The 24,580-nt window shown below is 38.3% G+C and overlaps 1 protein-coding gene and 1 pseudogene across 2 annotated transcripts in view; both read right to left on the bottom strand.

The window, feature by feature from the left end:
• Positions 1-24,580, bottom strand: part of NRG1 (neuregulin 1) — a 1,074,849-nt gene that overhangs the window by 491,473 nt on the left and 558,796 nt on the right. The window lies entirely within an intron of this gene.
• On the bottom strand, positions 15,756-16,177 carry LOC129516086 (glycine cleavage system H protein, mitochondrial-like; annotated as a pseudogene).

The following is a 24,580-nucleotide window of genomic DNA, read 5'->3' as shown; positions in this document are numbered from 1 at the left end:
AAGTATTTGCGGAGTTCTAGGAGGGTTCCTGGAACTATCTTTTCTTTGGCCATGAGAGCAATTTGAATAATTTGAATTATCAGGTTTTTAAACATTAACTTTTACATTAAATGCTTTATTCCAAAGAAAACTATTACTTTCAAGGTAGAACAATGAAAAGGTTGGGCAAAACAATGTGAAACTAAAGAAAATAATACTATTCACAACTATCATTAATAAGCCAGAGTATATAATATTAAATCTTCCTTTCTACATATATATCCAAAAATTTTTTTCACAAAGTAGAATCATAACATAAAATATCTTTTAATTTATTTTTAACATTTAACAAAACAAATGTACTTCCTTCAAGTTAATAGTGTTCTCTATACAATATGTTACTTTATACCAAGATTTGAGACTGAGCCCTAAGACACAACACATAAATTTAGTAAAGTCAAAATATCTAAAATAAGTTATTTTCTGCCCCAAATAAGTTTCCTCTTCCAACTCTTCTGTTTTGTTAGACAGTTTCTCTTTCACCTGTTTCCTCGGCAAGAAACCTCAGTCATGCTTTACTCCTTCCTTTCCTTTGCCCCTTGTGTTCCATCGGTCAAAAATCCTGTTACTTAACATCTCTGACACACCATTAATACTTTTTTTTCTCCTCGATTTCTACTTCAGTGACATAAATCCTGGCCTTTTTGTCCTCCCTATGTACTCTTAGCACTCTTAGGATAACCTCTACTATCTTTTGTTTCTGTATTCAATTCATTCATTTTCTCTACTCAAAATGTTTTGGGAACTTTCTATTTCTCTTAGGATTTATTTCCCTGATTTTCCCTATTTTCCAATCTCTACTCTCCCAGTGGGTAGCCTCTATTCCCACCACTCCAGGGTTTTCTAGGTCCTAGGAGCAGTGGCATGAGAGGTATAGAAAAGGAAGGAAGTAAGGAAGGATGGATGGAAGGAAGGAAGGAAGGAAGGAAGGAAGGAAGGAAGGAAGGAAGATACTCCCTGTTGTAGAAGCACACAACATTAGCAATATTTCAAGTCATGAGAAATTTGTTTATAACCATCTCCCTTTCTGTAACTTCCTTTGTATTCTCTTCCAGGAATCACTGGCTGCCCCAAAGCCCACCTTAGCATGTTTCTTTGGAGAATTAGGGAAGGAGAGCCTTCCTTCTCTCCCATGCTCCATAGTTATAAAGCAAGCTCTCAGTATACCTGATTCCAGCTAAATGTTAAAAGGAAAGGTATCAAACTTAAACTCCCACTAAGGTACCTTCTGAAGCCATGTAGAGTTTCCCTGATTAGCAATAATATATTTCCATGTGGCATATTTCAGATAGCAAAAGGTGTAAAAACTTCCAGGCAGTGTGTTTGAGTTGCTTAGGGACAGACTCACAGCTTTGGTCTTGAAGAATATTTGGGGGTAGGATGGCTATATCTGAGTGTTTGTAAGATGGGGGCTGCCCTCCACCTCTACTCCCTCAATGACTGTGTGTTCCATTATCGGGGGAAAAATGTGTCTACAGAATCCTAAATTGCATCAAGTTCCCAAACCAATCAGAGTAGGACTTATGTGGCTGATGTCTTGGCGACATCGATTCTGTATTTTTCTTGTTGGCCAAAGGCATTTGGCACTTTACAGATCTCAAGAAGTTCATAATAAAGAGATTTTAGAACCTGGGAGAGGGTGATGTTACAGTCATGGGCTTGTCTGGCTGTTTGCCAGAGGGAAGCTAGAAGCTGCCTTGAAACCATTGGCTCTCTCCCCATTCCCACACTGCTACAGCAAAAGCAGGAATGGGTAAGTTTCCCACCCACCCAGGCCCCCTCATGATATTGTCATTTGCTGTTCCTCTTGCCCAATCAAGAGCACTCTGGCTAACAATATCCTCACAAATCCTGAAGCTGTCAATCTGAAACTGGTCCCTGTAAATGAGTATTTACATTTGTAGGAGAGACACAAAACCTTGCATTATCTGCTCCTTCCTGCACTTGCTATTTTCTTGGCACGCGCCACTTAGTTCCTTGCAAGATTTTGGGGCCTTGGCACTCAGCAGAGGTGGTAGCCTTCCAGTTCTCTCACTTGGTGGTTGCCAACAGGAAACATCATTGGGCTTTCCGGTGCACTAATTGGCTTGGTGATGCAAGGTGTTTCTGCAGCATTTCCTATCGAAGATCATGCACTCCCAAGGAAAGATTTTTTTCCACCAAGTTAGCACAAGCCTGCTTTGAGATTTTCTGTGCTTCTTGGTACAGAAAGAACCATCAAACTGTCTTAAGTCTGAGTCAGTCCTTTGAATTATTTACCTACATTTCTTTGTAAGTATTTCACTAGTGGCAAATTCTCTTTGGTTTCACAAACAGAAGATTTAAACTCATTCCTAAAGGAAAGTTTGTAGGATAAGAGGAAATTTGACCTAGTGGAGAATATATACACTTGCATAACTCATATACATAAACTATGACATCTATATGTACACACACATATTTGTATATGTCTCAATTGTGGGAGTTTTTTATTTCTTTCATATGGGCCTAATAAAATTTACTTCCAGTATTCTATAACGTAAATTAGGGCGTAATATTATTGGTTCACATACACCACAGTGATTGACAGACTGTGGGCTAATGAGGAAAGTCAATCTTATGGACTGACATACTGTACTATGTGGCAAAGACAAAGGTATTCTCTAGCCCATTCATATGTGAAAAGCTAAGTGAAAAAAACCTAACTGCATATAACTAATGTCATTATGAGATTGAAAGTAGAGTCATATCTCAGTTGGGCTTCATTTTTTTAAAGGTTTTTTTTTAATTTATTTATTCATGAGAGGGAGGGAGGGAGGGAGGGAGAGAGAGAGAGAGAGAGAGAGAGAGAGAAAGGCAGAGACACAGGCAGAGGGAGAAGCAGGCTCCATGCAGGGAGCCTGATGTAGGACTTGATGCTGGGTCTCCAGGATCACACCCCAGGGTGAAGGCGGCGCTAAACTGCTGAGCCACCGGGGCTGCCCTGAGCATCATTTTTTTTATACTAAAATTAACCAGATACTCAGGCTAATATTGAAAATTAGAACTAAAAGAAATAAAACTAGAAAAGACTTTCAAAGTTACCCACTTGAACCCTACCTCGTTGTGGCTACTTAACTATTCATTACATGGAATTGTTAAGAGTGAACTTTATTCAAATTCTATTTTTTAAAAATAAGAGCAGTAATTCTAATCTCCATTGACACTGATGTAAGTACATGTCATTCCACCCAAGTCTTTACTTAGATTTTTGAAAAAAAAAATAGTAAATGAGTATTAAGTAATGTTAAGAAATCACAGTGTAAGTACCCAATCATAATGTTAAAATTCAAGAGTTCTTAATATCTGAGAGAGACCAGAATAAAGACTTCTAGACATTATATACCTGAATGTTGTTAACATCTTATATATCTGTATTACCGTTGTGCTTGCTAATTTACCAAAGGTTCTTCTCTCCAAACAGTTTTTAGGATAAAATAGATGATCTAACCTCTTCTGGTTCACTGCTACTCATTTTTCCTTTTTGTCACCTGGAGGTGGCGATCAGGAATGCAGTGGTTGTTTGAGCACATTCCTAAGAAGCATGGGCCGGAAACAAGGGGAGAGGGTCCTGGCATGTATTCCACTGATGGATTTGAATTTAGTCACTCCTGGGAAATAGGATGTTAATGATTCAAGATACTTGTCCTGGCTAACCTTTACTCCCTTGAAAAGAAAGGCCAGTATTGCCCTCTCTTCCCTGCTCCCTCAACCCCAAATTCAGAAAGGAAGAGAAATGGAGAAATGTTTGACTTCACTCCCTATGGCTCAAAAATGCTAGTTCTCAAGTATTTTAATAGTTTACCTCTAACTCCCTCATGTAGTTTGAGACTGAACCCTCCCAAGATAGGTGCCCAGTTTTTCCTTAAAATAATCCCAAGATCATACACATTTTTAAAGATTTATTTATTTATTTGAGAGAGAGAGAGAAGAGAAAGAGAGTGCTCCGGGGGGGGGGGGGGCAGAGGGAGAGAATCCCAAGAAGACCCCCTGCTGAGTGGGGAGTTCAAGGACATAGGTCTCAATCCAATAACCTGGAGATCAGAACCTGGAAGTGAAACCAAGAGCTGGACACCCAACTAACTGGGCCATCCAGGAACCCCAGACTGTGCATTTAAAAAAAAAGTTACACTCCTTAGTACATTTTACTTTACGGGATTTGTGTTCTTGCTTTTGTAGTAGGACTAATGCATTCATAAAGAAAGTAAGCTTATAATGCAATTTGTCGCTGTAAATGTGTTAGTCTTTGACTAATAAATGAATGAAACACTTCTGCGAAAACTCGGAACATGTTACAAGGCTCATGAGTATGTTCACTAAACCTCACTCTTGTAAGCACAATCCTGTGAGGGAAAGACTCCCATAGCTGGAATTCATGAAATGTATGTCTTTTGTCCAAACAACTCAGTTCAAGAAAACTCCAGCCTAAAAGGAGAAAGGAAGTAATAACCCTTGACAGAAATCCTCACAAGTACTAACAGTAACAGTGTGCACATTCCAGAATATTTACCCAGAATCTTATTTTCTGAAACAATAAAAAAAAGAAAGAAAGAAAGAAAGAAAGAAAGAAAGAAAGAAAGAAAGAAAAAGAAAGAAAGCCAGGTGACTAAATTGCTGTATGGACATTTGTAGGACACATTACATTTTGCTGCTATGATAGAGGATAGAATAACTGGAACTCAGCAGCACTCTCAAGTTATTGTTCTACATTTATGAACTTCCTCATTTGTTGTGAAGTCAAACAACTTGACATTTTGATGGGGAAAATTTATTTCCCATAGAATGCAGCTAGATGACAAAATATTGCATGCAAAATCATTTCCCCGGTTTCCATGTTTGCTATTCTGTGCTACTTCTATCAGGAAAAACTTTATAATCAATTGGCATGCCCCATGAAAAGAGGAAGTGCTTTCCAAAAATGGAAAACACCTTTTCCTACACAAGAGAAGATAAACCTAGAAATTTTTTTTCCTCGATAGTTTCATGTAATGATTTGGAAAATTTCTGAGAAAGTAGTGGTGGAGTCAGAAATCAATTGTTCCACCAGATAAGTTCAAATGCCATCAAAAACCAAGTCTATTAAAGGAATGTATCCTCTGACTTTGATTTTGAAACATATATTGAAATAAAGTATATGAACTGAGAAAGTCACCTAAAATGTCTGCCAACCAGAATACTGTGACATGTGTAGTAAGCCATTAGCAGCCTCCAGAATATGCATAATGAATTTGTGGCATATTTTTATGCCAAATTTGAGTAATAGATGTTCTAGGCTTAAAATAGTATGTGCTTCTGAAAGGAAAAACAATTAGCTTTAGCTTGTTTTTTATCAGGAGCCTGAAATATTGATAGAAAAACTGGCCAAATCAGCAGCTAGACAAGGGAATGAGTCACATGTCCCATTCTTAATTTTACTTCAGAACTTTTATATAAGGACCTGAAGCAGTAAGGAAACTAGGACAATTTCTTCAGTCTTTAGTACAACAGGCTCCTGAACAGGTGCACACCAAGACTTCTTTCATTTATTAAAAGGAGTCAAATTTATAATGATCCATGCACCCCTATGCATATGGCAGCATCATATACAATAGTGAAGATATGGAAGCAGCCTAAGTGTCTAAAAATAGATGAATGGATAAAGAAAATGTGGTGCGCGCACACACACACACATACACACACTGGAATATCACTCAGCTAGAAAAATGAATGAAATCTTGCCATTTGCAACAACATGAGTGGATCAAGAGGGTATAATGCTAAGTGAAAGAAGTCAGTCAGAGAAAGACAAATACCATATGATCTCATTTACATGTGTAATCTAAAAAATGAAACAAATGAATAAACAAATGAATAAACATACTCTTAACTCTGGAGAACAAACTGGTGGCTGCCAGAGGGGAGGTGGGTGGAGAGATGTGCTGGGAATTAAAGAGCAGTCTTACCACGATGGGCACTGACCAATGTACAGAATTGTTGAATCACTGTATTGTACATCGGGCCCTGATATAACACTGTATGTTAATTTTGGGGAAAAAAAGAAGTAAAATTTCTGGAATCTGAAAGCTAAGGAGAGAGTCAAACTAGGGAAGGAGAAAAATCACAAACTATGTGAGCAGTAAAGAATGTAAAATGGTAGGAATATCAAGAGGTAGGAGAGATATAAAAGGGAACATACTGGGTATCAAATTTATCTGAAAACTTAAAATCCTTTGAAAAAATCACTTTAATAACACAGCCTACTGTTGGCCTATCTGCAGTTTTCAGCCATTGTGCTGGAGTGAAATGACCTCTGCTTTGGTGTAACATCATTTGAGATTGGATTCACACTGGCACTTTCCGGTTCTTCCACATTCCACTGGCACTTTCTGGCTCTGCCTTCTCCCCAAAGAGCCTGGGGAATATTGAAAAAGAAAACCAGAGCTGGCGGCATCACAATGCCAGATTTCAAGCTGCACTACAAAGCTGTGATCATCAAGACAGTGTGGTCCTGGCACTAAAACAAACATATAGATCAATGGAACAGAATCCAGAATCCAGAAATGGGCCCTCAACTCTATGGTCAACTAATATTCGACAAAGCAGGAAAGACTATCCACTGGAAAAAGGACAGTCTCTTCAATAAATGGTGCTGGGAAAATTGGACATCCACATGCAGAAGAATGAAACTAGACCACTCTCTTGCACCATACACAAAGATAAACTCAAAATGGTTGAAAGAGCTAAATGTGAGACAAGAATCCATCAAAATCCTGGAGGAGAACACAGGCAACACCCTTTTTGAACTTGGCCATGGCAACTTCTTGCAAGATACATCGATGAAGGTAAGAGAAACAAGAGCAAAAATGAACTATTGGGACTTCATCAAGATAAAAAGCTTCTGCACAGCAAAAGAAATAGTCAACAAAACTAAACGACAACCTACAGAATGGGAGAAGATGTTTGCAAATGATGTATCAGATAAAGGGCTAGTATCCAAGATCTATAAAGAACTTACTAAACTCAACAGCAAAGAAACAAACAATCCAATCATGAAATAGGCAAAAGACATGAACAGAAATTTCATCAAAGGAGACATAGACATGGCCGACACGCACATGAGAAATTGCTCCACATGACTGGCCATCAGGGAAATACAAATAAAAACCACAATGAGGTACCACCTCACACCAGTGAGAATGGGGAAAATTAACAAGGCAGGAAACCACAAATGTTGGAGAGGATGCGGAGAAAGGGGAACCCTCTTGCACTGTTGGTGGGAATGTGAACTGGTGCAGCCACTCTGGAAAACTGTGTGGAGGTTCCACAAAGAGTTAACAATGGATCTGCCCTACGACCCAGCAATTGCACTGCTGGGGATTTACCCCAAAGATACAGATGCAATGAAACGCCGGGGCACCTGCACCCCGATGTTTCTAGCAGCCATGTCCACAATAGCCAAACTGTGGAAGGAGCCTCGGTGCCCATCGAAAGATGAATGGATAAAGAAGATGTGGTTTATGTATACAATGGAATATTCCTCAGCCATTAGAAACAACAAATACCCACCATTTGCTTCAGCGTGGATGGAACTGGAGGGTATTATGCTGAGTGAAGTAAGTCAGTCGGAGAAGGACAAACATTATATGGTCTCATTCATTCGGGGAATATAAAAAATAGGGCAACCTGGGTGGCTTATCGGTTTAGTGCTGTCTTCAGCCCAGGGCGTGATCCTGGAGACCCCGGATCGAGGGCCATTTCAGGCTCCCAACATGGAGCCTATTTCTCCCTCTGCTTGTGTCTCTGCCTCTCTCTCTCTCTGTCTCTGTCATGAATAAGTAAATAAAATCTTTTTTATTTTTATTTATTTTTTTTAAATTTTTATTTATTTATGATAGTCACAGAGAGAGAGAGAGAGGCAGAGACACAGGCAGAGGGAGAAGCAGGCTCCATGCAGGGAGCCCGATGTGGGATTCGATCTCGGGTCTCCAGGATCGCGCCCTGGGCCAAAGGCAGGCACCAAACCGCTGCGCCACCCAGGGATCCCTAAAATCTTTTTTAAAAAAGGAAAATAAAAAATAGTGAAAGGGATTATAGGGGAAAGGAGAGAAAATGAATGGGAAATATCTGAGAGGGTGATGGAATGTGAGAGACCCCTAACTCTGGGAAACGAACAAGGGGTAGTGGAAGGGGAGGTGGGAGGGGGGATGGGGTGACTGGTTTTGGAGGTGACTGGTTGACGGGCACTGAGAGGGACACTTGATGGGATGAGCACTGGGTATTATACTATATGTTGGCAAATCGAACTCCAATTAAAAAATATACAAAAAAAAGAATGATGCCTTATTACCCATTTCTTTACCTTCATCTGTCTAATGGCTCTATTTAATCCATGTTGCCGCACGGATTGGGTAAGGTATTATGTGTGAAAACACAGAGCCCCGGGCCTGGCACCTCCAAGTACTGAAGAATAACGTTTCTATTTCTAGGGCCAGTTTCTCCATTAAGAATCACCTGGCTTTCTCCAAGGTTACAGGGAGAAGCCAAAAACCATTTGCCCTAACTGCCACCTGGTGGCCCCACAAAATAGTTTTAGAATCCGTGGGCAGACAGCGGGGTTAGAAGAAGAGCTATTAGGATGCACATGGCACAGAGATGACAAGTGTCACTTTCCTTCCTTTCTATGTGGAAAGGTACAGAGAAGCTATTAGACTAAGGAAGTGGGTAGATACAAGGAAAATATTTAAATAAAGAGGTACAGTCCAGTCCGTAACTGATTTGTAACTGATTTGTCCACTTGCTAATGGAAAACTCTTTGGCAGAGTTAATAGCTCTCGGGAAATGGCAGGTTTTCTGTCCACTGGAAAATACGCTTACTGGGCAATGTCACGGACAATGCCATGTGACACAGGCTCCCAAAGGAAAACTCAATTTTAGGTGCTGGTCTTCGGGTTGGAAAAAATTTCTGTTATTTCCACATTTCTTTTCTCTTTTAAAGATTATTTATTTATTCATGAGAGACACAGAGAGAGGCAGAGACACAGACAAAGGGAGAAACAGGCTCCCCTAGGGGAGTCTGATGCAGGACTTGATCCCAGAACCCCAGGATCACACCCTGAGTGGACGGCAAGATGTTCAACCACTGAGCCACCCAGGCATCCCATTGTTTCCACATTTCTTTAGGAATGCACAGTACTTTACATTGCCACAGTACTTAGCATTTTATTTTATTTTATGTTTTTTAAAGATTTTCTTTATTTATTCATGAGAGATACAGAGGGAGAGGGAGAGACATAGGCAGAGAGAGAAGCAGGCTCCATGCAGGGAGCCTGATGAGGAACTCGATCCCAGGACCCTGGGATCACGACCTGAGCCTGAGCCAAAGGCAGATGCTTAACCACTGAGCCATCCAAGTGCTCCTGCAGTGGCCCTTTCAATACTTCTCTTTCATACTGCTTTTTTATTGTTCTGCTTCTCTCTCATCTTCTGACTCTGACTCAAAGAATTGTGTTCTTGCAAGGCACTTTGGTGAACCTTTCTTTCAATGATCTCACTTACAGGGCTGGTTATGGAGGCCAGAGCTTTCTAGAGAGAGTCCGGTGTTTCCAGTTCCCCGCCTCCCTGGCCACTGAGCTTTCCAGAGTCACTTCCATCTCACTTCTTTCTCAATCCTATTTCTTCTCTTCCTCTCTCAAAGTGCCCTGGATCTCCTCCTCAGAATAAGCTGCTGCTCATTGTTCCTACCACTGTGGTTGGTTTATATCTAGACGTCTCTACCACCAGCTTCCCTTTCCTGCCCTTCCCTCTTGAATCCATTAACTTTTTTCTCTCAAGGCTTCTTTGGGGTCTCTTCGAACTGCAGACACTAGAGGGCAACATGATCACACACAGCTGACAAGGACAAGGGATGGCCTCTGAAGCAGGAGCACAGAAGGTGTAAAGATACGTAACAGTGAATCAGATGTGTACACAACTATTTACAAAAGCCCACTCACTTATATTGGCCCTTTTAACCTTAAAAAAATAGAGACAGACAAGGTCAAGTATTATTCTGTATTTTCAAGAAAAGAAGGAAACCAAGGTTCTTAGAGGTTAAGTGACTTGCCCAAGGTCATGGAAATAGCATCGTATGTCCTCCTGTTGAGTGACATTGAAAATTCTGGTGGAAAACTTAAAAATGCTTTTCTATTTTTTCCAAGATTTAAACCTAATTGTAGCAAGGTGTTTATATGTCTTTGTAATGCAATCAAAGGGAAACTCCAAGTTATTTCACATTAACACGAAGTATCAGCTGCACTGTACCTTCCATTCAGAGGAAAACTGTTTCTTGCTTTAAGAAAATGGATTTATTTAAACATTCTATAAATGCCCTTTATTAGTATCTTGTCCAAAAAATCAGAAATTGGATTACCTTTTCTGTAATTGTCAGGTGTTTTCTATTTATGCTCGTTTTCTCTTCAATATGATTTCTTCGGCAAACAAATGCATGCTATTTTCTCCTATCTGGCATCCGAAGCAAAGGAAAACAGATAACAACACAGTTTCCCATTAGGAAATATCTGATCTTTGAGAGAATGCCATTGTTTTTCTTCTGTCTGTGACTGACTGAATACCTTGGATACAAGTTGTTCTCACATTGGCAACATTGCTTATTTGCTTGGTGTCCCAGCAAAAGGGAATTAGAATCTATTTATATAAGCAAATCTGTCAAGCCCTGTTTTGCCTGATCACTTTCTCCTAATTTTTGACAGAGTGGTTCCCTCCAAGTGGTCTCACCTTGTACCTGGTGATGGCACATGAAAATTCTGTGCCCAGGGATCCAGAAGATTCAGAAGACTCCACAGACAAGTGTGGTGTTGCAAAAGTAGTGGAGAATATATGAAAGGAATCGATGGAGATGTAATCAAAGATTTTCATAGCTGACAGATAAATGGTGCAATTAAAAATTTGAGAAGACAAAAGCTGTGGGCTGGCTGAATGGCTTTGAAGAAGATGGACCTACCCTGATGTGTCTGGGGAAGAGCAGAGAAAACAGGATTCATAGTGGGTCAACATTTCTTTGTCCTTACTGCTTCAAGGGATTAAAGTTTGAAAGATTCATTTCACAAATTAAACCTTGCAAATAATGAAAATTTTAACTAGCAGTTACATAGAATCTTCTAAATTCCAAATGCTTTACAGTAACACTTCCCCATGGCATTCTGGAGAGGCAGGAAAGGAATGAGTTAAGAAATAGATTAAGTTCAAAAAAGCTTTGTAAGAGCTCCTGTATTCATTTTCATTTTAAAATCTTTTTAAAAATCTCTTTTTTACATAGAGCTAGCACTTCGCAGGAATGTGAAGTCAAGCAGTATTTCCAGAAAAATCTTTTGAGACTCTTGTGTATAAATACTACTGAAAAGATCTATACACATAACCATGGCTTCTTTGTGGCCTGAAAGAAGGACATGTGTGTGTGTGTGTGTGTGTGTGTGTGTGTGCGTCCCATATTGGCATATTAGCTTAATTGTGAAAATGTGAAAAGAATCCTTTTTGCATGGGGAAAAGGACAAATGCATTTTGGTAATAAAGATCTGAATTACAAAAAGGTAAAGAATTACAAATGTGAGAGTAGGAACATGTTAAATATAAACAGAACACTAAATATCCTTGAGAACAAAAAAATATGAAAGTGTATATTAATTTTTTCCCCTTTAGACTGATTTCTTAAAAAAAATACGGCTCTGGGATCCCCAGGTGGCGCAGCAGTTTGGTGCCTGCCTTTGGCCCAGGGCGCGATCCTGGAGACCCAGGATCGAATCCCACGTCGGGCTCCCGGTGCATGGAGCCTGCTTCTCCCTCTGCCTGTGTCTCTGCCTCTCTCTCTCTCTGTGACTATCATAAATAAATAAAAAATTAAAAAAATACGGCTCTTTTCTAGCAATACCAACACAATAGATTGATTCATGTACTCATATTTAAATCTACAATGACAACAAAAAATGCTGATGAGTATCCAATAGTCAGTACCCAATCAATATATGCTGTTATCACCTTCATTTTTGTTGGAAGAAAACAAAACAAAAATATTAAGTTACTCCCTAAGAATTTACGATTTTTATTGTGATTTACTGCCTAAAAACAATATGACAATAAAGCTGTAATTATCTACAGCTCTTGAGTAAGAGATTAGTTCTCCAAGAATATCTATTTCTATTTATGTGTCCCACTTCAACATTACTAAAGCTTACTTTATTATTTTTAGTTAGTTTTTTTTTTTTTGCTATGATTCTGAACATATGAGTTAAACACATTTAGAGGTAATACAATCTTCCAAAGGCAGCTCTTTGCCCATATTTTCAACCTTATCCAGAGGTTAATTCTCTATATGAGGGAGGAAAGAAAGCAGGTCCCATTCCTCCACTGTGCATCAAGCTGGGTAAAGCCTTATTTCATCTACCACGCAAGGAATGACAAAATGCACACTAGCTAAAACATCGTTTTGCCGTAGGTCTCCACGTAGCTATAGCTCATCTGAGATTTGCATCTCAATTTTCTGCAGAAGCTACAATACAACAACGATATATAGATACGAAAATATTCATTACTCTTATTTTTTAAAAGTAATTAATCAAAATCATTTCTTTTTTCATGAGTCCATAGGCGGTAGGTTAAGACTCCCGATGGAGGAGGATTGGCTGCCACGATGGTACTGTTGGCTAGCACTCTTTGAACAGATAAATCTCATTATTGTTTATAGATATATAAACGATATATATTTAACATAACATATATACCTATATGTTTAATATATATGTAATATATATCATAAACATATATTTAATATATAACAATGTATATCTCATTGTTTTTATATATTGTTTATATATAAATTCATGATATATAATCATATATATAATATATATTTAATCACGAATTCATTTTATTTATTTATTTTTTTTAAGATTTTATTTAGGTGGAGGGAGAAGCAGGCTCCCTGCGGGGAGCCCTATGCGCACTGGATGCCAGACCCCGGGATCACGCCCGGAGCCCAAGGCAGCGGCTCAACCACTGAGCCCCCCCAGGCGTCACTTTATCCCGAATTTAGAATGTGTTAGAAAGCGTGCTTTGCGCACTGTGACGGACTGCATATTGCTATTGTGATTCTTTATGGTAAAAAGCCCCAGGTGCCCAGCATCCAGAGCGGACCGGGCTCGGCTCCACCCGGGGCACGCAGGGGCTGGGATTCCCTCCCGCTAGCGGCAGCGACGTCACGGGCAGCTCCTCGGCGGCGGGGGCTGGAGCGCGGGAGGCGGCGGGCGCGCCGGGAGGGGCGTCGCTGGGAATTTCCAGGGAAACACTGCAGCAGATGGCCTGCCTGGCTGAGCTTCAGTGACACATCTGCAGCACGGCTGGTGGGAAGGATATTTTCGGAAAATCTATGCTCTCTCAGGTCCAGCTAGTTCTGAGATATATATATCTATAATCTCAACGTTTTTATCTCCCCCCCCAAAAAAAACTTTTTATTGCTGAAAATGAGGTTTCTATTTTTGTTGCAGGGACAGTATGTGAAGGATCCCAAGCCACTCACCAATGCTACACCCTGCGTGCCCACCCCACCCCACCCCAACGGCACCCCCTGCGCTTTCTTTCTGCCAGTTACATTATGCAGGCTGTCAAGGTGGCCTGTGGAATACAAGGGCAAATGTTGCTAAGGTAACAGGATTGAAAACCTGTCTGCAGAAGCAGATGCTTTATAACCTGGGGTTTCCCTCATTTGCATTTAAAGGCTCCAGAGCAATAGCCTCAAAGCAAGCCAAGTCCTTGAAGCTAAAATAAGATTTTTTTTTAAATGTCATCTGATATGTCATTGAGCAGCTAGTACCCCTGGCAAGGTTGAATAAGTGCAGGAAAAAATATCAGGTGCTGGTAATTCCCAGTGCGTTGGTCCTAGAACTGATGCATTTAAGAGCATCCCCATTTTCCCCTCTACTTTCTCAACTTACATACACCCTGAGAAGAATGAGGAATTCCCTCTTCTTTTTTTTTTTTTTCTTCTGGATTGCCCTTCACAGCATTCTCAAAGGTTAAACTTCTGACCGTCTGGGGTGTATCGCTCCAATCTTGGTGATCTAAGAATGCTTCATTGCACATTTGCAACAAAGGAGATAAAGAGTGGTCTGTGGCAAAGCTCAGATTTGAAGCAAGTGGAAAAATCCCTTAGGCTAAGTGAAATTTAGGAATTTTGATATTATTCAAGAATTAAATAAACTAGATTTTAGATATGACCACCAGAGATATCTTTATAGGTAGGATCTAATCACTGCATTAGGCACAACCCAGATGTAATTCCAAAAATAAGCTCCAGCAACCAAGCAGCAAAAACTGTACTTGGTTGACTTCTTTTACAAAAAGATTGGATCATAATTCTTTCAAACGAAACATATTAAGTATCTGCCTGTGTTTCAGTTCCATCATAAAGGGGTCCCTGCCCTGTATGAACAGAGCAGGAAAATAGATGCTTGTAACCCATATAAAAAGTCAGATTCATAAGTGGCTTTTAACAATCACATGAATTGAAAACTGAGTGATAGCTAATTATGCAAATAGAAGCATAAGAGCAAGAAATGACAGAGGTTTTAAAGATTGGGCATCTCGGTAGACATTTTCAGTAGGTTTTGAAAGGGTTTGTGAATGAGCTTTACTCCCCAAGCCTGAATGCAGACTTCTTTGTTTTTCTGCCAAAGCTCAATAAAACTCCATTACACAAGAGAGAAAAGAGAGTTTTCAGTGTCAGACATGTTTATTTTCACATGAGTAACATTTTCTGATCTCCATTTGTGATGGTAGAAATATGCACGTTGCCACCTCTAGCGTCATGTACCTAACTCAGACGTAAACTCGTAAATCATAACAAGTATACATTTAAACACAATTCAAAATCATGACTTCTAAAGGATCGACCACATTTTAATAGATTTTTAAAACGTATTTCAAAATCACTTAAAAGCAGCAAAAGCTGTCTCCTTGTTCATACCACCAAATTGCTAGTGTTACATTCTAATACCACCAGCACAGGGACTGGCCGGCAATACACACGGCCTAAGTATGATTCCTGATTCTGAGTCCATCATTACCAATGGTGCTGACATGTACTCCCATTATGAGTAAGAACTTTGGATACCAAATCCTGCTCTTCCTCTCTAGAGTGAAGGATGGTCATAGACTCTGAGGTTCAGGCTCATTTTGCAGCCTTTTAACCTCTAAACTGCCGGTCTGAGACAGGCCTGAAATTCTGGATAGATAGAATAAAGAAGTGACTCATAGACAGTTAGCATTTGAAAGGACCCTGGCAATCCCCTGATTCAGCACCTTGCATTTACAGAGGAAGACAATGCAGGCCAGAGCAACAAAGCACCTGCCTTTCTGGTGGCGGGGGAAGGAAAACCATTCCTACAAGTCATTCCTCGTGGATGGCACAGAGGCAAGAGCAGGTGCCCCCTCATGCTACACGTACTCTGTGTCTCTTAGCACCCTCTCTACCTGAGCTGTGACTTACAACAGTGATGAAAGTCAGTTTCAATGTGTGGAGTTCATTTGGAGGTAGCCTCCTAATTGGGCTTGACCTAAACATAAGGGTGATGGAGACATCCTTGGAGCTTCCCAAACCCAGGTTTCAACTTCTTCTGGTGTCAAGCGTTCACCCCTCTAGTCTAGTTTTTTTTGTTTTGTTTCGCTTCATATTAGTTTATTTAGGATTCCATTTTCACTCCTCAATAGATTTTATGTTTTTCTCATATGCTTCTTCACTCATTAATTCATCCAGTCCTGAAGGATTACTGAGTGCTATCTTGATCAGCCAACCATCTTCATAACAAGATTTATCGACAAGTCCTGGGTTTTCTGCAAGAGCTTCATTAATTTCAGTTACTTCTCCTGATAGAAGAGAGTAGAGTTCACTAGCACTTTCACACTTTCCAAAGCACCAAACTCATCTTGTTTGTTCAGTTTCGTCCCAACTTCAGGCAGACTACAGTAAGCAACATCTCCCAAAGCTTCCGGTGCAAAAATTGCTGATTCCCACTGTTCCAAGACCATTTTCTGTTGTGCTTAGGTCCCCATTACTTCTTGTCCTGTCCCACCTGATCCACTTCAGATTGTACATGCAGCATGCTCTCTGAACATCTGGGTTTCCAAACACTAGGGCTAGAAGTAGATTTCTCAAACATCATCTTAATAATGCTACTCTTCGGCTCAAGAACTTATGGTAATGCCTTATTGCTGAAGACAGCCACCAATAATTTTTCAGACATGGATAATAGGGAGGTGGTAAGGTATGTAGGAAGGATCGGAGTCCTGACTTCAGTGTCTACAGATTTTAATTTAAGCAAGTCACTATTTCATCATCTACAAAAAGTCGCCATGTTACAAATGATGGTTTTCTTGGGTGAAGGGGCAAGGACTGTGTTGTATGTGATTTTATCTGCATAGGACATAGTTTACAGCCTGGTATATTTTAGAGGTACACTGGAATATAAACTCTGTGAGGGCAGGGATTGTTGCCTGTTTTATCCGATGAGGTATTGTGGATGTTTAGAACACCACTTGACACAGTCTCAATCCTCAATAGGTATTTCCAGAACTGTATGTTGAATTGAAAAAATAAGTAAATTTAATGAATGAATATGGGGACACTTTTGGCACAGAGGTGTTCTGACATGACTCCTCCCCTTTTCCCACCTGGTTTCCTCCTACTAGTGATTTTAAAAAGGCTAGGCTTTTTAACTTATTTTTTTTAAATAAGAGTATTATAATAAGAACATTCTGTTCATAAAAGGATGGGAATTACAGTATCAAGTGAATTTGCACAATAGTTAAAGGGGAAAAAAGGACCTCTATGGTATCGAATAAACTCTCCCAGAGGAGCTTTGAAATAACCAACTCTTGGCCTAGAAAAATTGGCTGGCACTGCATTGACTAACAGAATGGTGAGCAGTTGTTATGTGGTGGGCAGGGTAACTAATGCCCCTGTGGCTTTAATCTTTGGTTCTGTTAGAATCCCCAGGGAACTTCTGCCTCTGCCGTTCCCCAGACCAATCAAATCAAAATTTGTAGAACGGCCCACACTGTAAAAAATGCCTCAAATGATTTTAATGAACAAAGAAGGCTGAAAACCATTATCTTAAAGATGAATAATAATATAAAGTTGGTCTTGGATTACAATTACTTTGATTAGGCTGATTCCAGCCAATAGACTTTATGTCCTAAATTGGCTCACGTGATTATGGAAGTTGACAAGCCCAAGATCTGCAGAGCTGATGTCCCAGTTTGAATCAAAAGAGAGAAGTTACTGGTGAGCCAGGAAGAGCCAAATGTTGCAGTTCAAAGGTCATCAGGCCAGAGAATTCTCTCTTACTCTGGGGAAGGTTAGCCTTTTGCTCTCATCAGTTTTTCAACTGCCAGCATATTATACAGGGCAATCTGTTTTTCTGCTTTACAGAGTCTAATGATTTAAATGTTAATCTTATTCAAAAACACCCTAAAGAAACAGCTAAAATAATGTTTATCTAAATATCTGGGTACCCCTTGGCACAAGTTAAGTTGACATCTGAAATTAACCCGTCACATTGGGTACGTACAATTTTATCCTGGGGAACAAAGTTGTATTTATAGAAAAAAATAATGATCTTATTAAATCCAATTTTAATTGAATCAGATAATTATTAAACATCAAGAAGACATTGGAAACCTACTGATTTAGAATAAATGTTAGGCATAGAGAACTTTTTAAATAACCACTTCTCATAAGTTTACTTTTATTAGTCACTTGGTTTATTTTACTGACATCAAAATCATATTATATAAATAACAAAGGGAAATCACTGTATTTTAAATGGTTCTTGGCTTTATTTGAAGTAACTTTTGTTACCTAAAATGAATGCATCTAGAAACTTCACTGGAAAATAATTTGTTAATATGCAATAAATTTTCTTGGCAAGTGCTAAAATGACAACTGTCTGCCGCCCTACCCATTTGTAGTATTTCTGTAATTATACACTTAGGACTTTGGGGGATGTAACTAATATCCCTGAATCTTAATTTTTCTCATTTACTCTATTACTGCTAATTCAGTAATTTAAGATATTTATGGTAATTTAGCTCCAACATCTTGATATGTTCAAGATTACAAGTCTAGTTGGTAACACAGGCAGTACTTTAAAATCCTGCCTTTTACAAAATGTTATTTTGTAATTATTTTTACAAAATGTTATTTATTCCTAAAGTAAGGTTGCCAGATTTAGGGCAGTAAAACATGAATTTCAGATAAATAACATAGATTTTTAGTGTAAGTAAGCATGTGTTTATCTTAAATTCCAATTTGATGGGGTGTCTTACATTTTATCCGATAACCTTACCTATAAATACCTTAAAATAATCTTATCCTAAAATATCTACCATGAAGATCCAAAGTACAGAAAGGGAATAGGGCCTTTGGCCAAATCAGAATGTCCCCAAACTCATGATTTCCACAGTATTTATCCCATTCTGCCTTCTTTGAAGTATAATATTTTAGCTGTCTTCCTCATTAGGCTGTGAATTATGTAAGTGGTGAGCACTGATTTGTTTTATTTTCTACGTGGTGCTTGGAGCATAGGAAGTGCCCAGCAGGTTTGTTTTGTTTTGTTTTGTTTAATTGAATTAAACTCAACCATTGCTTTTCTGACTTTTGTTTAAAAAACCAAACGCGTTCTTTATAGAAAACTTGAAGAAAGCAGACATAAAAGGAAAAATAAGTCATTCTAATGCTAACATCCAAAGAAAAGCAATATTAAATTTGTATAATCTACCATTCATATAAGAATTAGTTTTTCTAGAGGATGATTTTAATGGATATATAATATCTACTTAACCAGGGTAATTGTTTCTAATCTTACTCTATTGAAAATTATGAGATAAACATGCTTAAAGATAAATCTTTGTATAATCTCAGACTTGTTTTGTTTTTTAAAAGATTTTATTTATTTATTCATGACTAACATAGACAGAGAGAGGCAGAGACACAGGTAGAGAGAGAAACAGGATCCACATAGGACGCCCGATGTGGGACACGATCCTGGGACTCTGGGATCACGCCCTGAGCCAAAGGCAGATGCTCAACCACTGAGCCACCCAGGCATCCCTCAGACTCATTACTTGAAGAATGCATTTACAAGTTAAGAGTATCACTGAGTGGAGATATTGCTACTTGCTATAGACCAAATGTCAGGGTCTCCCCAAAACTGATATATTGAAACCCTAAAGAGATAGGCTTTTGGAAGTTCATGACTTCATGAGATTGGAGCCCCCATGATTGGAGCCCCCATGATTAGATGAGTGTCCTAATAAGAAGAGGAAGAAGGCTAGCCCTTTCTCTTTCAACCATGTGAAGATACAAAGAGAAGACAACTATCTGCAAACCTGGAATAAGACTCTCACCAGACAGTGGGTCTGCCAGTGCCTTGATTTTGGACTTTACAACTTCCAAAATTGTGAGAAATAAATGTTTGCCACTTAGTCAAAGGCAATTTGTTACAGTAGCCGGTGTTGACTAAGACACTATCCATGGACAGATTTTCTTTGGAGCATCAGTGATTTCAAAATTGCCTTATGAATGGATATAACATCTGAATAGACAATCATCATAGAAGATATAGTTAAGGTAGACAAAGGTCTAGCCTCTCACCCCACCCACCCCAAGCTACTAAGCCCAGGTGTTTTTAATCTCAGTTCTCCTAAATTGTCTCCTAAAAGAACATATAATAACTCCAGCATCCAATCTCTTTCAGAATTTCGAATATGAAAATTACCAATTCACTTTACTAGGTCAATAAACCCTGATACCACTCACTGTACAAGGCAAATTTAAAATAATCTTGAATATGAATGTAGAAGACCTCTAAATAAAATTATACAATGAAATTTAGCCACATGGTCAAATAAAACAAGAAACAAAAAGATTTATTTGAAGAATAAGTTGATTCCAACTAGGAACTAGATTTATCGTTCCTAGGAGCTGACAACTTAAACAGATTATTATTTTTTTTAACTTAAGCAGATCTCAAATATGAATTTAGAAGACCTCTAAATAAGATTATCCAATGAAATTTAACCATATGGTCAAATAAAATAAGAACTAAAAAGATTTATTTGAAGAATAAGTTGATTCCAACTAGGAACTAGATTTATCGTTCCTAGCAGCTGACAACTTAAACAGATTATTATTATTATTTTTTAACTTAAACAGATTAAAGAAAGTTATAAGCTCTTCTCGATGATGCCAGGAAAATCATTTGACTAAATTCAGAACATGGTCCCAATAATAATCCTTACTGAAGAATTCAATATAATAAGGTGTAACTAGTGGAAGTCCATGGCAAACATTGCACTGGAGCTGTTCAATATGGTAGCTATAGCCACATGTGACTACTTAATTTTAAATTAAAATTAGTTAAAATTAAATGAAATAAAAATTTAAATTCTTCAGTCATTCTAGTTACATTCCAAGGGCTCAGTGTGGCTAATGAATATCACTGGATGATGCATATATGAAACATTTTCATAACACAGAAAGTTCTGTTTGATGGTGCTTCTATAAACAACTCAGAGCAGATCCTAGATATATGTGGACTTGTAAAATTTTAATAAGAGCTAACTTTATTGTATGCTCCTAATGTGCCTGGTATTATTTGAGGTGTTTTATAAGTATTATCTTATTTAATCATCATATGATATAATAATCATTACTAGTTTATCCATTTTAAAGCCATGAAATCAGAGGGACATGGAAGATGTTAAATAAATCAAAATTTACAGAAATTTTAAGTGGCAAAGCTTCCATTGAAATTCAGATGTCTGACTCTAGAAACATACTCTTTATAGTGAAGCTCCACAGCATCCTGAGTTAAAGATGACAAATTAATGGGCAAAGGATAAAATACTCACTAAGTTGTGTTACAGCAAATGGCCATCCTTTTGGGAAAAAGTTAACTCAGATACGTGCTTTGTATTATTTAAAAGATATAGCCATAAATATATAAAATGGGTAAAAAATATAATTGTGAAACACTGAAGTCACAAAAGCTCTTGGAGAAAGCAATGCATTTTTATACTTTTGGGGATACCAATTCCCAAGAAAGGAAAAAAACTCAGAAACTTTGAATAAAGAGTTTGATAAATTTCAGCACATACAAATTAAAACCTGCTGTGTGACAAAACAAAGTATAATCAAGGTTAAAAGACAGCAACAGAGTGGTGGAAGATATCTGAAACAAAAATAAAGTGCTATTACTTATAAAAAGGTTACATAAATCTACTGGAAAAAGGCAAACAGCCCTGTCAAAAAATAGGCCTAGTATATGGGCAAAATTCCTCTTGGAAGGAGAAATACAAATGACCAAAAAAATATGAAAAGATGTTCAAATTCACTGATAATCAGAGAAATGCAAAATAAAACAAGACACCGTAATTCACCCATCAGATTGAACAATTTTCAGAGAGCAAAACTTCTTGCAGTGATACAGTGTAGGGCCATGGAATTCCCCATAAATTACTGGCGATTGTGTAAATTGATACACAATGCACTCTTGAGGGTAATGTCTATCACATTTTAAAATGAGGATGTCTTCAGTCCAGCAATCCCACTTCTGGGATTCTAACAGTTGACAAAGATTTATGCATTTTCATGGCAACGTTGTTTATAAAATGGAAAAATTGTTAATAACCTAAATACCTATCAATTAATGAATGATTAAATAAACCTACTTCCCCTACATTATGAGCATTGCTTTAAAAAAATTGCACGCATGCACTTGACACTTGGAGCTATCTCTGAGATAATACTGTGTATGTGAAAAAGCAAAACAAAACAACACTCCTCTCCCAGACTCTCAATTTATCTATGGTTGCAACTTGACAACAAAGAGGGCTGTGAGAATCCACAGGAAACTGACACAGTTATCTCTGAGAAATGTAATCTGGGAGAGGATTTTGTTGGGGGCCGGGGGAGGGCACTTAGGTTCTCTTTTTACTCATTACAACTTAGGCATTTTTTAAAAAGATTATTTATTTATTTATTTGAGACAGAGAGAGAGAGAGAGAGAGAGAGAGAGAGAGAGCAGATACCATGGGCAGGGAAGGGCAGAGAGAGGAAGGCGGCCCCCTGCTGAGCAGTGAGACAAAGGGAGCCGGGCTCAATCCCAGGATCTGCAGATCACAACCTGAGCCACCCAGGTGCCCCTACTTAGGTATTTTTTTAAATATTTTATACTTAGATATTATTTTATGTTATGAAAGGGTATATTATTATTGTGATCAACCAAATTAAAAAGAGAAAAAAAGCCACAAATGTACTTAATAAATTGGCGCCTCATATGTATCATCTTTTCTCACTCATTTCCTACCCCCCCTTTGAACAGATGGTTTATCTGTGAATGAAAAAGAAAAAGAGAACAACACATGGATTATTTGTTCTGGGCTGCTGCTACAGATGGAGATAAAGGCGAGTTCAGCAGGTACTGGTGACTGAAGACCCTTTTTCTGCAAACAGGGTCTTATAAGTCTATTGGTTCTTAATAAATCTTAGAGGCAGTTGCCACTAAAATAGCTAAAAGGTGGTCCATAGAGTCGGAGAAAGAAAATCCAGTTGGGGTATGCTTTTGACCACTGTGGCTTTTGAGTGATGAAGTTCATCTCTTCTTGACCTTAAAAATCTCAGAGCTGGCTGCATTGTGGCCTTAGACAATCCCATATCCCAAAGGTAGTTTCGTGTGGCAAAGGAAAGAATCATTTTATAACAAGAGTTCTCAAAGTGTGGTGCAGGATTCCTCAGAGATTCCCCAAACCTTTTCTGGCAGTCCTTGAGGTCAATACTATTTTCATAACAATAGTGGGATGTGATTTGCCTGTTTCATTCCTACTCTTCTACAAATCTACAGTGGGATTTTCCAGTGGCTACATGACATATGATGATGTCATTGCTCTGGTGACTAATGGAAATGTATCCTTGGGTGTCCTTCTGTTTTAAACCTTTTTCACTTTAATTTCTAATTGATAGGTATAACTCACATTAAAAGAAACTCTACAGGGTCTTGGAGTATATAGTGGTTCTGAGACCAAAAAGTTACTTAACTTCAGGCTGCATTCTGGCTTCCTTCATAATTTCTTTAGCAATTAATCCTTACAAAATACTTCCTAATCATTTGTGTTTATCATATTGTGTAGAAACTATGGAACAAAGTTCATTTGCCAAAGAAAACTATGAAGAAGCAAAAACTCATAAACTCAAAATTGAGGGAAGAACTCCCTTCTCCCCCAGAGCAGGTTTATTTCAGTTCACTTTCTGCCCCAGGCAACAGCCTTGAGACCCAGAACATGATGGTGGCTCCTTTGGTTGACCTACAGGTTGTTTCTCAGGGTCTACAAAACTCATAAACTTTCTTTGAAGAGGAGGAAACTTGTTTCTAAGCCTCTTCCCCTTCCCTAAGGTAACTTGACACTGAAAGAAGAGATTCACTTGAGGGTGATCTCTATGTAGATGGGGTTTTCCTCACTTATTAATAGCAAATAAATTTTTATTTCTCAAAATAATTTTCTTTCAACAAATTTCCTTACCTAATCATTTGGCAAAACATAGTAAAACAGAAGCATGCACTTTAAATGGATAAATTTTATGGTGTGAGAATCACATCAATAAGGCTGCTACAAAACACAGTGAAATGAGCTTTTATTTGTCCTTTCATCTAACTATCTTTTGAATGTAAGCATAGCATTTCTTTTTTATAACAAGAAATAATAATAGTGATGATTTATGGGACATATATTTTATGTTAGACATTCATTGTCAAAATGGACTATATAAAGGAACTTACTTAATGCAAACAGCATCCTTTGGGTATACACAGCAGGAGCATCTAATATTTCAGATGAAGAAACTAAAGAATTAGAGGAGCTAGGTCATTTCCTGAAATCTTGTAGTTATTAAATGGCAGAGAGAAGATTCAAACCCAGAGCTTCATTGTGAAGACCATGACCTCACCCCCTGTTTTTCTTTGGCATCTGTTGCAGGATAAATTATGCTTTGCACATTCATTATGGGAAATGTGGGCAAGACTAGAAGGTATTTATAAAAAAAACAAAAACAATCAAATATGCTACTTTGTCGAGATCATTTTTCATTTTGAGAGATATTCACTTTTCTCCAACTCTTTATAGTATATATGCTTTTCCTCGGGTTAATACTGTATGTATTGCCTTTCCCATGACCTTGTCATCCTCTTTTTTTTTTTTTTGGACATTTAGGTTGTTTCCAGTTTTTACTTTTTAGCAATGCTACCACAATGAGCATCTGTAAACACAATCTTTTACTGCATCTCTAATTATAGTTCCCAGACTAGATTATTTTAGAGAATAATTCTATGTTCACAAACCGTTAAAAAACCAAACCATTTTATACTCCTACCAGCAGTGTTTGAGAGTACCTATTTCCTTACAATCTCCATTATAGTGAACAATTTTAGTCTATCTGCCAATA

Source organism: Nyctereutes procyonoides, unplaced genomic scaffold, assembly GCF_905146905.1.
Source record: "Nyctereutes procyonoides isolate TBG_1078 unplaced genomic scaffold, NYPRO_anot_genome, whole genome shotgun sequence".
NCBI classification, from domain to species: domain Eukaryota; kingdom Metazoa; phylum Chordata; class Mammalia; order Carnivora; family Canidae; genus Nyctereutes; species Nyctereutes procyonoides.
Note: the sequence above shows the minus strand (reverse complement) of the source record. Positions and strands in the feature narration are given on the sequence as shown.